At 43.0% G+C, this 17,172-nt stretch overlaps 1 protein-coding gene across 3 annotated transcripts in view; it reads left to right on the forward strand.

Moving 5' to 3' along the window:
* The window catches only part of vdra (vitamin D receptor a), a 50,325-nt gene that overhangs the window by 9,883 nt on the left and 23,270 nt on the right, over nucleotides 1-17,172 (forward strand). Inside the window, exon 1 of one of the 3 annotated variants that reach the window (XM_039679128.2) lies at nucleotides 11,259-11,418. The exons of the other annotated variants lie outside the window; for them this stretch is intronic. The gene's annotated coding sequence lies outside the window, so the exon portion shown is untranslated. Of the gene's footprint in view, nucleotides 1-11,258; nucleotides 11,419-17,172 lie in introns of those variants that run through there. 3 annotated transcript variants of the gene reach the window in all.

Here is a 17,172-nt window from a genome sequence, read left to right on the forward strand (position 1 = left end):
CAGGCTAACCCCGAGCGGGACGGGGAAGAAAATAAAGCCCAAATTTAAGAATGGTGTGTGGAAAGATTTCTCTTATTGTAATAGTTTTGCATTTTAACAACACCAAAGAGAAAGATAAATGGCATTATTATAGTATATGTCAAAAAATTATACTTTTAATATTTTATTGCTGTTAATTTTTATCAGTTACATTAAATGAACACTTTACTCACGTTACTTAGTATTTAAATTATTATATTCAATAGCCAACAATATGGGTCAAAATTATAGATTTTTTTAATTTTTGTTTTTATATTGCCAAAAATCCTAAAAGGTTTCCCTGCTGAGCGCAGGTGTCCCGACCGCTGGGACTGCAGACCGAGCCGAGCCGTGCTTGTTTACATATCTGAGTTCATGTACAATACACATACGTGTGTGTGTGTGTGTGTGTGTGTGTCACGGGTCACCACACATGCTTGTGTACTGGTTTCATATTTATGTATTTGGAGTGCATAGTGACCCTGGACCACACAGCCAGTCACATGGGTCATTTTTCTTTAATACAAGATCTTTCCATTGGTGTGTGGTGTGTTATATTTGTCTGAGACACAACTATTGAAAATCTGGGGGTGAATAAAATCTACACTTTAAAAAAAGCTGGGTTGTTTTAAGCCAAATTTTGGGTCAAATATGGACAAAATCAAACATTGGGTTAAAATAAAATTTAATTTAAAAAAAGTAATCCAGTGGCTGGGTTTGTCCATATTTGACCCAAAATTGGGTTAAAACAACCCAGCATTTTTATTTAGTGTAAACATTAAGAAAATCTGCATTAATGTTGGTGATTGTGCTGCACTCACTCACAGAAACACATGCTTTATATATTTACTGTAAAAATACATTCATGGAACTTAATCTTAATATCCTAATGATTTTGAATCTATAATTTTGACCCGTACAGTGTTGTTAACTCGCTCGACTCGAGACCCGTTTGGGTTGCACCGTTTTACCAGAAAAAAACCCCAACAAACTAATAAACTTAATGCAATGCACTTTTGGCAGTCATTCATACATGAGTCAGAGTGCATTTCATATTTCATAACAAGAAGTGTTTGTCATGAATCATCTGATTCTTTGCTTTGGGTATTTATTCATTTGTACTGCTCAAAAATATGCGTTTATTGTAGGAAAGACGGCTAGTGTTCAGCAGAAATGCATCTCTATGTCTCATTTATCTGTCGTTTTGATATAGTTAATAAAAGAGTGCTGTTCTTTTCTGCAAATGTGATCTTGATTTTATACACAGTTCAAGAAAAAATGTTAATATTTAGTGAGTTTTTAGACACGATATTGCCTGTTTTTGCTCTGTTTCGCCAGTGTAAAGGACATGGGCTGAATGACTCGTGCATTCGGTTTAAATGATCAACACTTAATATTCACTGTGGAGATCATAAACCCTTTTTTCACTCGTATGCAGACTCAGAGAATGGTGCGTAGGTGAAGTTGTTGGAGAGAATATATAAAATCCTACAGGTATATGAGCGGTTGGAGAAACATCAAATTGCACAAATAAAAAAAAAAAAATCAATTGCATAAAATTTTATCAATAGCATAAACATATAAAAATAGACTAAATCGAAGATGAATCTCGACTATATTTGTGACGTCTGCAACCATAAAGTCTTTTAATGCTGTTGTTTTAATAGAAAAACATGAATGTCGATTACCAGTATATGATAATGAGCCTATAATAATAAATCAGGAAACTAGAAAAATAAACCCCGCGTACGAGTCGACCGACTGTAGATTTGTGCTTATAAGTGAAAGTGTATATAATGTACTGGGTTTGCATTGGATTAAGACTCTTCCTGTTGATCTTGCATCTGTTGCGTGATGTTCTGTGCTGTTCTCGGGTGTCAGGGGCCGTCGTGGCCTGTGTTTAACCAGGAGTGCTTGTGGCCTGAAGTGGAGCGGCTGCAGTATTCGTAATTACGGAGACGGGACGTCCTGTCCCGCTCACACACGCCAGCAGTGTGTCCACAGCGAGAGCTACACTAATGTGAGTCTGGATCAAAATTATAGATTAAAAATCATTAGGATATTAAGATCATGTTCCATGAATGTATTTTTACAGAAAATATATAAAGCATGTGTTTCTGTGAGTGAGTGCAGCACAATGCACAACTTTAAAGGAGATTTTCTCAATGTTTACACTAAATAAAAATGCTGGGTTGTTTTAACCCAATTTTGGGTCAAATATGGACAAACCCAGCCACTTTTTTAATTAAATGTTATTTTAACCAAATGTTTGAGTTTGTCCATATTTGACCCAAAATTTGGCTTAAAACAACCCAGCTTTTTTTTAAAGTGTAGATTTTATTCACCCCCAGATTTTCAATAGTTGTGTCTCAGACAAATATAACACACCACACATTAATGGAAAGATCATGTATTAAAGAAAAATGACCCATGTGACTGGTTTTGTGGTGCTCCAAATACATAAATCTGAAACCAGTACACAAGCATGTTGAGCCGTTGAGCGGAGCGTTAAAGACGCACAGAAAAGAGACAAAACCATGCTAGAAGATGCCATAAGAGACATCCAAACACAGGAGGAGCACCTCAAGAGATGGGGATGCATATATACATGTATCTTAAGGGCTGTTGTTGCTGCTGGTTGCCACGGTAACAGAGTCTCAGCCCTGATGTTTTGGTCTAAATTAAGTCAGTCTTTATTTTTGGGGAACTCCCATTAGATCAGTCTGAGCAGACTTTAGACTTGAGCTGTGTGAACCCGGCCCCGGGTCCCTGAACGCGTCTCTCCTCCTCCTCCTCCTCCTCCTCCTCCACAGTCGCTGCGTTCGGTGGTGAAAACATCAATTAGTGTTGAGGGGAAACGGGTTGCCATGGCGACACAAGTTGCATTTGCCAAGGACAGTGAAGTCCATCCATCATGCATCAAATTATTCGTTTCTGTCTGGGCAAGATGGGGATTATTATAATTTAGCTTTAATCAGGTGTTGATGATGTAATCAAGTGCACTAATGTGAATGTTTCCAGAGGTGGGCTTTGTTAGGATCTGTTTTCGGTTTTCATTCATGACGTTGAATTGTTTTGTTTTTTAAGGATAGTAACCGGGATGGGCGGAGCTTACACGGGTTAATCACAGGTCTGGGTAATGAGGAGATATTTTCACCGACTAATACAAATGTTTTTAAGAAAAAGAATCTCCAACAAGCTGTCAATTCATACATTGCCATTGCAATTTTTATCAAAATGAATTTCCCCCTCTTGCAGTGCTTGATTGACAGGTGGGGGCGGAGCTTCACTGTGATGTGATTGACAGGTGGAGGGTGGAGCTTCACTGTGATGTGATTGACAGGTGGAGGGTGGAGGAGCTTCACTGTGATGTGATTGACAGGTGGGGGCGGAGCTTCACTGTGATGTGATTGACAGGTGGAGGGTGGAGCTTCACTGTGATGTGATTGACAGGTGGGGGCGGAGCTTCACTGTGATGTGATTGACAGGTGGGGGTGGAGCTTCACTGTGATGTGATTGACAGGTGGGGGCGGAGCTTCACTGTGATGTGATTGACAGGTGGGGGTGGAGCTTCACTGTGATGTGATTGACAGGTGGGGTCGGAGCTTCACTGTGATGTGATTGACAGGTGGAGGGTGGAGCTTCACTGTGATGTGATTGACAGGTGGGGGCGGAGCTTCACTGTGATGTGATTGACAGGTGGAGGGTGGAGCTTCACTGTGATGTGATTGACAGGTGGGGGCGGAGCTTCACTGTGATGTGATTGACAGGTGGGGGTGGAGCTTCACTGTGATGTGATTGACAGGTGGGGGCGGAGCTTCACTGTGATGTGATTGACAGGTGGGGGCGGAGCTTCACTGTGATGTGATTGACAGGTGGGGGCGGAGCTTCACTGTGATGTGATTGACAGGTGGAGGGTGGAGCTTCACTGTGATGTGATTGACAGGTGGGGGGCGGAGCTTTACTTTGATGTGATTGACAGGTGGGGGGTGGAGCTTTACTGTGATGTGATTGACAGGTGGGGGCGGAGCTTCACTGTGATGTGATTGACAGGTGGGGGGCGGAGCTTTACTTTGATGTGATTGACTGGTGGGGGGCGGAGCTTCACTGTGATGTGATTGACAGGTGGGGGCGGAGCTTTACTGTGATGTGATTGACAGGTGGGGGGTGGAGCTTTACTGTGATGTGATTGACAGGTGGGGGCGGAGCTTCACTGTGATGTGATTGACTGGTGGGGGGCGGAGCTTCACTGTGATGTGATTGACAGGTGGGGGGCGGAGCTTTACTGTGATGTGATTGACAGGTGGGGGGTGGAGCTTTACTGTGATGTGATTGACAGGTGGGGGCGGAGCTTCACTGTGATGTGATTGACAGGTGGGGGGCGGAGCTTTACTGTGATGTGATTGACAGGTGGGGGGCGGAGCTTTACTGTGATGTGATTGACAGGTGGGGGCGGAGCTTCACTGTGACGTGTCTAGATGTGTTTTATGATTGCTAACATTTTGAACCCTGTGTGCGCCTGCAGGTTTAAATCTAAATGTTATTAAAATGATGCACAGTTTTGATTTCTGAGAAATGTATCAAAGTGAAGCGAGTTTGTGCTTAACTAGAACATTTCCCTGTGGGATCAGAAAAATAAACTTCTTGTTTTCCATGATTTTTCTGTCTCCATTAGCAGATCTCTCGGTTTTTGAGGAAAAACATGTTTGTTTTTTCCTCATTTCTTATCTTATGTGATGTTGCATCTGGATTTAAGGATGTTTGGGCTGGGAAAGACTGCAGTGACTGTGATTTGACTCTCATGTATAACACACACACACACACACACAGTGAATAATTCAACGACTGCGCTCGGACTGTTATGTAATTCTGCTGAAGTAGAGTTTATTTCCTGAAACCTCTGGTTATCTGGTGTGTGTGTGTGTGTGTGTGTGTGATCTCGCTGGCGTGTGTGTCGGCAGCTGATGTGTGTTTACACACACTCTACACACACGCTCTCTCTGCCAGCCTCGTCTGGGGGTTTTGACTGTTTGCCGATAAGATCGGAGACTGTGTTTGTGGTGTGTGTGAGTGTTATGAGTTGACTGCAGTTATTGCTCAAATTCATAATCCAGTTTGTCACATGTTTAAACTTGCCTTTACAGCTAATAAAAGGTCTGTTTATTGAAAATAATTACAGGATTAAGACTGCAAAACTGCAAAATCCAGAAGAAATAGGCCTACTGAAAATAAATAGAATTTTTAACTCTTGTTATTATTTAATAATATTTGATTTAAAATTTTATTCTGTGAATTAATACATTTAAAATGTGTGAGTGTGTCCTGGTAAACCCTACATAAGTGTGTGTGTAGGGTTAGTGGAAGGTGACAGTTTGTACAATATAAGCCATTACGTCTATGAAAAGTCTCCATAAAACATGGAAACCCAGTGTGTGTGTGTGGTTGTGTGTGAGAGAGTTGTTTACACCTCAAACGAGATCGAATCACTTTCCTTCCAGCTGGTGTCAGTTGGGCTGAAGGGTCGTTGTGTGAATGAATCGTTCCACTTTTCTCACACCTGTAAGGAGTCGTGCTGTGTGTGTGTGTGTGTGTGTGTGTGTGTGTGTGTGTGTGAGCCCAGCTCAGACTGCTGGTGATAGTAATGAATAACCCTGACGAAACGGATGAAACCACTGTGGAGTCCAGCTGGAGACTCTCGAGGGCCGGTCAGTCATCACCTGACCGCTGTCTTTACTTTATATTATTTTAACATTAACACTCTACAATAAGGTTCAATTTACACATTTGACACAATATTTATTAATCTTTGTTAACGTTAGGTTATAAAAATGTTAGTTCACAGTGAGATTTTAATAAAGTATTACTACATGTTGAAATGATCATTAACAAATTGATGTTCATTATTAGTTCCTGCTAACTACTGAACCGTATTGTAAAGTGTTACCGTTTTATTTATTGTGTTGTAAATACGGACACGATCCTGATGTGAGTTTTCCGAGCTCGGTCCGTTTATGATCATATGCACCTCCACACCAGATGTGAAGTTCAGTCATTTTATCCCGTTGTGGCGTTTGCCGCCTCCAGTGTGTCAGACGAGTAACTCTATTATAACTCATTTTCGTTAACTGTAAAGCTGGGCTTCGTGGGTGTCCCGGTGTCCTCTGGGAACTGGAATGTTATATTAAGGAAATTAGCCTGATTCTCCACACGTGCCGAACATGTTCAGACCCGTCGCACCGGCACCTGATCCTCTGATTCCTCAGGTCACGGTTGATGATCTGGTTTAGATTTACAATCATGTGACTCGACAAACGGTTTTATGGCGTTTTCACACCGTCTTGTTTTTTTAGTATTTAGGGCGTTTTCACGCCGGTCTTGTTTGGAGCGTATTTCTCGGATCCTGAGGCCTGATGTTCACTATAGTGCCAAAAGCTTTGGGACGCTTGCCTTTACATGCACATGATCTTTAATGACACCCCATTCTCAATCCGTAGGGTTTAATATGTTGTTGACAGCTATAACATTTAAAATTAACACAAAAAAATGTATCCTATTATTAATATTTACGACATTGCACATGCTTATGGATCGCCAGTGCCACTATAGCATGTGGTTGTTGTTACGCGTTCGGTCCACTAGAGGGACATCTAATAGGCTACACATTTTTTTCGTGCTGAATATGGTTGAAGCGCTTCCGATGGTTTTCGGCTGATATCCGTTGAGATATTTGCGTTTTTCGCTTCACAGGCGCTTTGCGGGCGCTTTTTACGTCAGTAAACATTTAGGCCGTGTGTCCACCAAAGCGTTTTTCTACGCGCCTGACGTATGTTTTCAATTGTTTTCAATTGGAGCGCCGCGTTTTTTAAACGGGATGAGCGTACCGAGGCGCTGAGCGTTAGGTGCTGGAACTGGTCGCTGGGAGATGAAAAATGTTCAACTTTGGATAAAACGCAGCGCTCATCACTGTCACTTTTTACCCAGCCGTCCAATCACAGTGGAGGAGGGGCGGGACTAATACCACACCGACCAACTGTCACAACATTCAACTGCTGCGGATATTCTGTATCATAGCAACGAAACGTCTCAACGGAAAAAACGCTGCGCTGCCAAAACGCTCTAACGCACGGCGTCTTCAGCAGAGCGTCTAGCGTTTTCAGCTGGCTAAAAACCATAGACATATACACTAGACCTCACCTTGGGGCTCTAAGCATGCGTCAAAACCGCCGCCATCTTGGAACAGGGGTCTTGTCATAGGAAGTAGCTAGGTAACGCTGCTATCTTTGCCTTTACGTCGAATTCATTGATGGTGGCGGACTTTTGTGCAGTGTATGATGTTCACGGATGAAATCTGAACTAGGAAGAGTGTTTTTGAAAAAAAAAAAAATTTTTTTTTCTTTCTGGAATCAATGATAAATACATGTCTGACCGTTGGAACAAACCAAAAAAAACAAGAAAATTCGCATTCATGATGATTTATGGTGATTTTATTTCTGTTAGACCTGTGTCTACTACATGATGCTGATGCATTAAAGTGGAGGGTCTCCCCTGTTTCAAGATGGCGGCTCTATTGACGCATTCGTTCCAATGAACTGCCATAGCCAAGGTGACGTCTAGTGTATATGTCTATGGCTAAAAACGCTTTGGTGGACACGCGGCCTTAGGCTACCGTTTTTGACAGTTGTTATGACGACGTGCACACTTGTGTTACGATTCAAAAACGTTATTGTTCATCAGACGAAACAAAGGCATTTCATTTTCACATGCGTGTAAGCCAAGGCAGCGAAAAGGCAAGATTGTATATAAAAGAAAATAACAATAAAAAAATACATAAAAAAGCAAAATTCGAACAGTAAGGCCGTGTGTCCACCAAAGCGTTTTTCCACGTGCCTGGCGTATGTTTTCAATTGTTTTCAATGGGAGCGCCGCGTTTTTTAAACGCCATGAGCGTACCGAGGCGCTGAGCGGTTTTTTTCACGCTGAAGCGCCGAGCGCCCGGCGTTTTTACTGGTCGCTGGGAGTTGAAAAATGTTCAACTTTGGATAAAACGCAGTGCTCATCACTGTCACTTTTTACCCAGCCGTCCAATCACAGTGGAGGAGGGGCGGGACTAATACCACACCGACCAACTGTCAACATTCAAAGTGTGCTGCGGGTATTCTGTATCATAGCAACGAAACGTCTCAACCGAAAAAACGCTGCGCTGCCAAAACGCTCTCAACGATATCGGATCAGTGCCCCCCCCCCCCCTCCCCGTTGTACATTAAGTGCCAAAACCAAGTAACTAAGTAAGTAAAAATGCAAAAAAAAAAACCAAATCAGTCAAAAACGCATCCGATCTGTGTGTGTGTGTGTGTGTGTGTGATCAGGAATCTGCACTCGTCAGATGCTGGGTTTGCCATGTCTATTGTTGCGTCAGTAAGGTAACATGTTGTTCTTGTGCTATTTTTATTTGTCTGGCTTGTGCATGTTGTTCCTGAACGATGCGTTCCTCACCTGGGTTAAATCTGTGCGTGGGCCTATCTAGATTGCACGAGGTTAAAGTCTCAACCACACACACACACACACATGCGCGATTGGTTTGCTTTAGGTATTTGGTGAGTCGATAACACTCATCTGTTGTTGTCTTGTAATCTCTTGCATCAGGTTGTAGTGGTTGTGTGTGTGTGTGTGTGTTGTTTGTGCTGAAACACTCACGAGTGTATTTGACCCGTTCATATCTAAAGCTGGAACGCCATACACTTGCAGATCGCTTTTTCTACATTACTGATCTTTAGTGCTCACCAAGGCTGCGTTTATTTGATTAAAAATACAAAAAAAAAACAGTAAAAATGTGAAATATTATTACAATTTTAAAATAACTGTTTTCTAAGTGAATATACAGTAAAGTGTAATTTATTCCTGTGATCAAAGCTGAATTTATCCTCATTACTCCAGTCTTCAGAGTCACATGATCCTTCACAAATCACTCTAATATGAGGATCTGATGATCAACAAACGTTTGCACGTGTTCATCCACATTCTCCCTCTCAGGCCACGCCTCTCCACACCAAGCCCCTCCCCTTTCCTGTCGCATCAGCATACTACAAATCATGTCTTATGATTTGAGGATTTAGAAACCAAACTCCGAGTCGATGGCATGTTCATTCCTGATGTGTGTGGCGGTGAGAGTTTGCTCAAGCGCTGACCCTTCCCGAGAGTTTACTTTCTGCAGAATTATGGCTTTATTGCTCGAGAATGGCGTGTTGACACACATTCCTGGTCAGTTGTTTGGAGACGGTCCAGTCGCAGCTTTTCTTAGATGCCCAAACAGGAAGTGATCCACTGCACGTCTGCGTTTAAACGGGTTTGATCGTCGCATCACCGTCACTTCGACACACTTCTCTTCACGAGTGTGTGTGTGTGTGTGCTTTGAGCTCATGTCCTAGGATTTAATGCAATCCCTCTTTTGTAATTGTTTATATAGTCTTATGCTTATAAATCACCTCAGTTGTGCTGCATATGATGTGCAAATATTGCTTATATCTATATCTCGCAGGAGTTGTTCATAACATTAAGCAAGAATAATCATGTGCATTTGATCTGATTTAACTCTTAAAGAGATGCATCTTTAATCTAGATTTCAACTGGGAGAGAGAGTCTTCTCGTGTGTAATGACAAACACAGATTCTGAGTGTGTGTGTGTGTGTCAGTGGCGGCTGGTGAAAAATATTTGAGGGGGGGCTGAATAAGAGGGGGGTCTGGGGGTCCCCCCCCCCCCAGAAAATTTTGAATTTAGTAGATGTGATTTCCTGCATTCTGGTGCATTTTAGGCCTTAGGCCATCCCCTTACCTAAAATAACTTAAACAGTCAATACCAATGGTCAAATAATACAATAATAATAATAACAGTTTGACAGTTACTGATAATGAACAAGTTGCATGTTTATTATGCTCTGTGTGCTGACAGAAAAAGTGCAAACGCATAATATTGATAAATTATAATATAGGTAATACAAAAAATAATAGGTAATACAACAATCTAGTTTAATCAATCCCCAGCTGTAGACTACATATTTTTGACAAATTGACAATTGGATAATGGATAACAATGTGTTGATACTAGAGAAAGAGAAAGAGAAAAGGCTGTGAAAGAGAGGGTGGGACAGCATTCTTAAGGGTAACACCCAAGTATGAGAAGAAAGTTGATTTTAACTAGCTCAGAACTTAAAAACATTAAAAACAAAGCAAACACACAGGTATTAATATTCCTATAACTATTTTAATATCAAATGTGTGTGAAACAGTGTTTATGTGTGTGTGAGTGAGTGAGTGACAGAGACAGACAGGTCAATTCCCACGACTTACTTTACATTATTTCCACTCGACGTCACTGGCGCTGCCATTCTGCTCTCATCTGAGGTAAAAAAATGCCCCGTGGTGCGCGTGCACGGTGCACTCCCCTAATCTGATACTGTGGGCGATATTTTCAGCGCCCCCAAACCATAAAATTTGACGACGCTGATTGGCGAAATATTAACTTTTTTGCATAGCAACCGAGGAACTATTGGCTTAAATTCCAGCACTGTGGGGCTGAGCGAACTGGCGCCCTGAGAAGACAGCCTATTGGCTATACTACTACACCAACATGATAAAAGAAACGAAAGTGAATGCAAATATCATTCTGGTGAGTTCAAAACACTTTTCAAAGTAAAAGCATTATTAGCATATAATTAACATTGATTATTTTTCAAAATGATAAATTATAATATATATTAAAAAAACAGACAGACAGGTCGGAGGGAGGGCGGCGCCCCAGCGCCCTCTATGGGCGAGCCGCCCCTGGTGTGTGTGTTCCACCGTTCTCACTTATTTCTAAAAGTTGTTACATAGGAGGAAAAAGTTAAATTTTTTTATCATTTATTAATTTAAAACAATGTGTATAATATGACTTTGTTTGCTTGGTTTTATTGTATTCATATGATATTTGTATTTTTTTAAAATTATTATTATTTTTTTTTGTCATGAAATAGCCTTAGATGCTGACATTGCTCTAAATAAAACTATTTTATGTGTTTATTATTATTATTTTTGCATATAGGATAATAGTTTGTAAAGATTGAGACTGATTATTGCGCTGAATGGGAGGATTGCATATCATTTCGTTGTACTCGTGTTGTATAATGAATGACAAATAAAGATTCCTATCCTGAGAGCGACGCTGTGTGTGTGTGTGTGTGTGTGTTCTCCCTGAACGGGCCCCTCTGGCGGGATCGGGCCCCTGTTCCTCTGAAAGCTCCCGCCCCGCTCCGGCCTTTTCTTCTCCCAGCGAACGCTCAAAACAAGGTCTAAAGTTCAGCGTGTGTGTCGCGCGGATCTGGGTCGAGTTTCCCGCAGCGTTTCTCTCTCCATGGCCGGCGATCGGTGAGTAGTGTCTGTGTTTCGTGGGAGTCTGAGCTCGGCTATCGGGTCTGGATCAGTTTGGGCTTGTTATGGTGAAGTTCAGCTGTGGGCTTTAACACTGGCGTTGGGTTACACACACACACACACACACACACACACAGCCGTTTTCCTCCTCGTTCTGCTCCGGGAAACACTCGCTGTGTCACTGCTACCCCGATCCTTCTGGATACAGCCGATGTTTAGTGTCGGGTCTGATTTAAAACACTGGCAGGAGTGTGTTTTCCAGAGTATTAGTAACACTGTATGCTAGCGCTTTTACACACACACACACACGGTATGTGGATTTGAACATTTGACAACGCACTCCTTTTCATGATTTTTTTATTGGACTGCCGAGAGTTAAGGAATTTTAAGCGGTTATATAACACATTTTTTATTTCCGTCACTTGTTAAATGAAACACGCACGTTACTGAGATCGTGTGCAAACGTGGCGCACTACTTCTGAAAAACAGGAGTGAATTCAGTTTGAAAGTTTATTTACTTTACTTTATTTGGTCAAAAAATACAGTAAACATACTGAAATATTATTTACACTGTAAATCATCTGTTTTCTATTGTGAATATACGGTAAAGTTTAATTTATTCCTGTGATCAAATCATCATTACTCCAGTCTTCAGTGTCACGTGATCCGTCAGAAATCACTGATCAAGACACATTTATGATTATTATCAGTGTTGAAAACAGGATTCTTTGATGGGTATAAAGTTTAAAAGAATATTTTGCAACATTATAAACGTCTTTACTGTTGCTTTCTGAATATATTTTGACTATAAGCGGCAGATTTAGTCGTGTGTTTAACAGCGGCTCATGGTTTCTGAATGGATGGTTTGTGTTTAAATGCATTGCATGTTTGGCGCGACTCATCTTCAAATCTTTACATGTATTTATACACGATTTTCACAGTACAGAGTGTTTCACAGCAGCTTTACAGAGATAACAGGAAAATAATACAACAAAGTGTGTTTCCAGAAGAGAATAGCGTCACAGTCCAGCTTAAGTCAGTTCAGTGATGCTTCATTTTTGTTGTAAAACGTTATTATTTTAATTCATTTATATCCCCAATTGAGGCGAAGATGTTCAAAAGCTTCATTCTGATCTGTTTATGCGCCTCAAAACATCAGCCAATCAGCAGAGAGCAGCTCATTTGCATGAATTATGAATTAGGACAAGAAACATTGACTGACATTCTGCATTGTGCAAGCCTTCGAACATCAGTGTGTTGTAATATTGTGCGTCTCACTCCTCGGGTGATGTATTTGTGTTTTATGTAGCGTTGTGTTTACTGCTGAGCTTTCTTTTTCCCCTCACTCTTGGAAGAAGCTTTTGTTTTGCACAGACCACATTGTTAGAAATAACTGGTTGAAACTGGTTTCACAATTCCTGATCAAACTTATAATATTCAGTCTCAGGGAAGTTAAATGTGGGTCATTCTTGAAGAACAGGGAAGTGAAACAATACATCAACTGTCACTACTTGCACTATTTTTGCATTATGACAATTTTTCTTGACAGTTTAGCTCCACCCCTATGAATTGTACAAGAATTTAGTCATATATATATATATATATATATATATATATATATATATACACACAGAGACAGTTTAAATGAATGAATCACTTGCATTCAAATAAAAGAAACCTAATTTGATGTAAACTCTTTATAATTGTGATTCAAAATAATGGTTAACTTATGTAACTTATGTCTTATGTAAAATGTAATGTTTTACTTTTAAGTTTTTGTGTTCTTTTTATTTTGCTAAAAAAAATAGTACATGTATATTTAATATAGCCTATACAGTGCTAAGTAATTACTAATTAACTGTAATCAGATTCCTAAAATTAAGCTCTGTAATAGCATTATATTATGCAATTAAAATACTAAAGGCCACATAATTGTAGCACAAGAATAAAATGTCTGTTTACCATCTCTGAAAACGAACACAACGCAGTTCATGACTTAAACAGGTATTTGACTGACGAAGTACATTAATGTTTCATACAGGGCACACAAAACACCAACCTTATTCACATCAGTCTCTATAGGGCACAGCTGATTGGTTCCTGCTGTATCAGTAGCCAATGAGCTCGCTCGCTGCTCAACATTTAATTACTTGATCTCCATTTGCAGCACTTTCAGAAACTCCACCTTCCCCAGTTCCACCTGTATTGATCTGCCACGTCTATTCATTTATGCTATAATGTACAGAAGCAGCATGCCTTGCTCTGTAACAGCAATAACCAGCAAAAATAGCAGTGACAGAAATAGCAGCAGCAGAAATGGCAGCAGTGGCGGCAAAAATAGCGGCAGCAGAAATGGCAGCAATGGCGGCAGAAATAGCAGCAGCAGAAATAGCGGCAGCAGAAATGGCAGCAGCAGAAATAGCGGCGGCAGAAATAGCGGCAGCAGCAGAAATGGCAGCAGTGGCGGCAAAAATAGCGGCAGCAGAAATGGCAGCAGCAGAAATAGCAGTAGCAGAAATAGCGGCAGCAGAAATGGCAGCAGCAGAAATGGCAGCAATGGCGGCAGAAATAGCAGCAGCAGAAATGGCAGCAGCAGAAATAGCGGCGGCAGAAATAGCGGCAGTAGCAGAAATGGCAGCAGTGGGGGCAGAAATAGCGGCGGCAGAAATGGCAGCAGTGGCGGCAGAAATAGTGGCAGCAGAAATAGCGGCGGCAGAAATGGCAGCAGTGGCGGCAGAAATAGCGGCAGCAGAAATAGCGGCGGCAGAAATGGCAGCAGTGGGGGCAGAAATAGCGGCGGCAGAAATGGTGGCAGAAATAGCGGCGGCAGAAATGGCAGCAGTGGCGGCAGAAATAGCGGCAGCAGAAATAGCGGCGGCAGAAATGGCAGCAGTGGCGGCAGAAATAGCGGCAGCAGAAATAGCAGTAGCAGAAATAGCAGTAGCAGAAATAGCGGCAGCAGAAATGGCAGCAGCAGAAATGGCAGCAATGGCGGCAGAAATAGCAGCAGCAGAAATGGCAGCAGCAGAAATAGCGGCGGCAGAAATAGCGGCAGTAGCAGAAATGGCAGCAGTGGGGGCAGAAATAGCGGCGGCAGAAATGGCAGCAGTGGCGGCAGAAATAGTGGCAGCAGAAATAGCGGCGGCAGAAATGGCAGCAGTGGCGGCAGAAATAGCGGCAGCAGAAATAGCGGCGGCAGAAATGGCAGCAGTGGGGGCAGAAATAGCGGCGGCAGAAATGGTGGCAGAAATAGCGGCGGCAGAAATGGCAGCAGTGGCGGCAGAAATAGCGGCAGCAGAAATAGCGGCGGCAGAAATGGCAGCAGTGGCGGCAGAAATAGCGGCAGCAGAAATAGCAGTAGCAGAAATGGCAGCAGTGGCGGCAGAAATAGCGGCGGCAGAAATAGCAGCAGCAGAAATACCGGCAGCAGCAGAAATGGCAGCAGTGGCGGCAGAAATAGCGGCAGCAGAAATAGCGGCGGCAGAAATGGCAGCAGAGGCGGCAAAAATAGCGGCAGCAGAAATAGCGGCAGCAGCAGAAATGGCAGCAGTGGTGGCAGAAATGGCAGCAGCAGAAATAGCGGCGGCAGAAATGGCAGCAGCGGCAGCAGAAATGGCAGCAGCAGAAATAGCGGCGGCAGAAATGGCAGCAGTGGCGGCAAAAATAGTGGCAGCAGAAATGGCAGCAATGGCGGCAGAAATAGCAGCAGCAGAAATAGCGGCAGCAGAAATGGCAGCAATGGCGGCAGAAATAGCGGCGGCAGAAATAGCAGCAGCAGAAATAGCGGCAGCAGCAGAAATGGCAGCAGTGGCGGCAGAAATGTCAGCAGCAGAAATAGCAGTAGCAGAAAGGGCAGCAGCAGAAATAGCGGCGGCAGAAATGGCAGCAGCGGCAGCAGAAATGGCAGCAGCATATATAGCGGCGGCAAAAATGGCAGCAGTGGCGGCAGAAATAGCGGCAGCAGAAATAGCGGCGGCAGAAATGGCAGCAGTGGCGGCAGAAATAGCGGCAGCAGAAATAGCGGCGGCAGAAATGGCAGCAGTGGCGGCAGAAATAGCGGCGGCAGAAATAGCAGCAGCAAAAATACCGGCAGCAGCAGAAATGGCAGCAGTGGCGGCAAAAATAGCGGCAGCAGAAATAGCGGCAGCAGCAGAAATGGCAGCAGTGGCGGCAGAAATAGCGGCGGCAGAAATAGCAGCAGCAAAAATACCGGCAGCAGCAGAAATGGCAGCAGTGGCGGCAAAAATAGCGGCAGCAGAAATAGCGGCAGCAGCAGAAATGGCAGCAGTGGCGGCAGAAATAGCGGCAGCAGAAATAGCGGCGGCAGAAATGGCAGCAGTGGCAGCAGAAATAGCAGTAGCAGAAATGGCAGCAGTGGCGGCAGAAATAGCGGCGGCAGAAATAGCAGCAGCAGAAATACCGGCAGCAGCAGAAATGGCAGCAGTGGCGGCAAAAATAGCGGCAGCAGAAATAGCGGCAGCAGCAGAAATGGCAGCAGTGGCGGCAGAAATAGCGGCAGCAGAAATAGCGGCGGCAGAAATGGCAGCAGTGGCAGCAGAAATAGCAGTAGCAGAAATGGCAGCAGTGGCGGCAGAAATAGCGGCGGCAGAAATAGCAGCGGCAGAAATACCGGCAGCAGCAGAAATGGCAGCAGTGGCGGCAAAAATAGCGGCAGCAGAAATAGCGGCAGCAGCAGAAATGGCAGCAGTGGCGGCAGAAATGGCAGCAGCAGAAATAGCGGCGGCAGAAATGGCAGCAGCAGAAATAGCAGCAGCAGAAATAGCGGCGGCAGAAATAGCGGCGGCAGAAATGGCAGCAGTGGCGGCAAAAATAGCGGCAGCAGAAATGGCAGCAATGGCGGCAGAAATAGCAGCAGCAGAAATAGCGGCAGCAGAAATGGCAGCAGCAGAAATGGCAGCAGTGGCGGCAGAAATAGCGGCAGCAGAAATGGCAGCAATGGCGGCAGAAATGTCAGCAGCAGAAATAGCAGTAGCAGAAATGGCAGCAATGCAGCAGAAAGGGCAGCAGCAGTGGCAGAAATAGTGACAGAAAAGCAGCAGCGGCAGAAATAGAAACAGCAACAAAATTGGCAGCAGCAGCAGAAATAAGAGCAGCTGCAGAAATGGCAGCGGCGGCAGCAACAGAAATAATAACAGCAGCATAGCAGATCTATTCCGCCAAGATCAAACCGATCAACAATGTCATATTCATTACCATGCCAAACACTCAGAGTTGTCATGACAAAAGCGTTTTCAAACAGTTTTTTATTTATTCGCCAGATGTAAACCCCTTTCTTAACATTTACGCCAGATTTCTTTACACAGCCCAATATCCATAATCACAATCCAAACAACATCCCTCCGTTTTGGTTAAATTCTGCTTCATTTGCCTATAAATCATTAGAAAGCTCTAAAGTTGTATTATAAAGTATTACATTTAATATGAAAAAAAAAATTCTTCATTTTTGCCACTGGGATAAAACAAAAAAACATTTCTCTACACTGAAGAAAAACGTATGGATTTTTCTTTTATTACCCAAATAGGGTGTTGTGAGCATTAGTACATGTTTCATTCATACTCGTAGCACTTCACATATTTAAAAAGCAGCGTTTTTAATTTAAGGTTCAACATTTCCATGAATTTACTGATTCTGTTCAGTCGCTGTGTGTGTGTGAGTGTGTGTCGTGGGCGACTGATGTACTGATCAAGGAATCTGAATGAAGCTCCTCCTGCTTTTGTTCTCCTGCACAC

Source organism: Pimephales promelas, chromosome 20, assembly GCF_988280905.1.
Source record: "Pimephales promelas chromosome 20, fPimPro1.hap1.1, whole genome shotgun sequence".
Taxonomy (NCBI): Eukaryota; Metazoa; Chordata; class Actinopteri; order Cypriniformes; family Leuciscidae; genus Pimephales; species Pimephales promelas.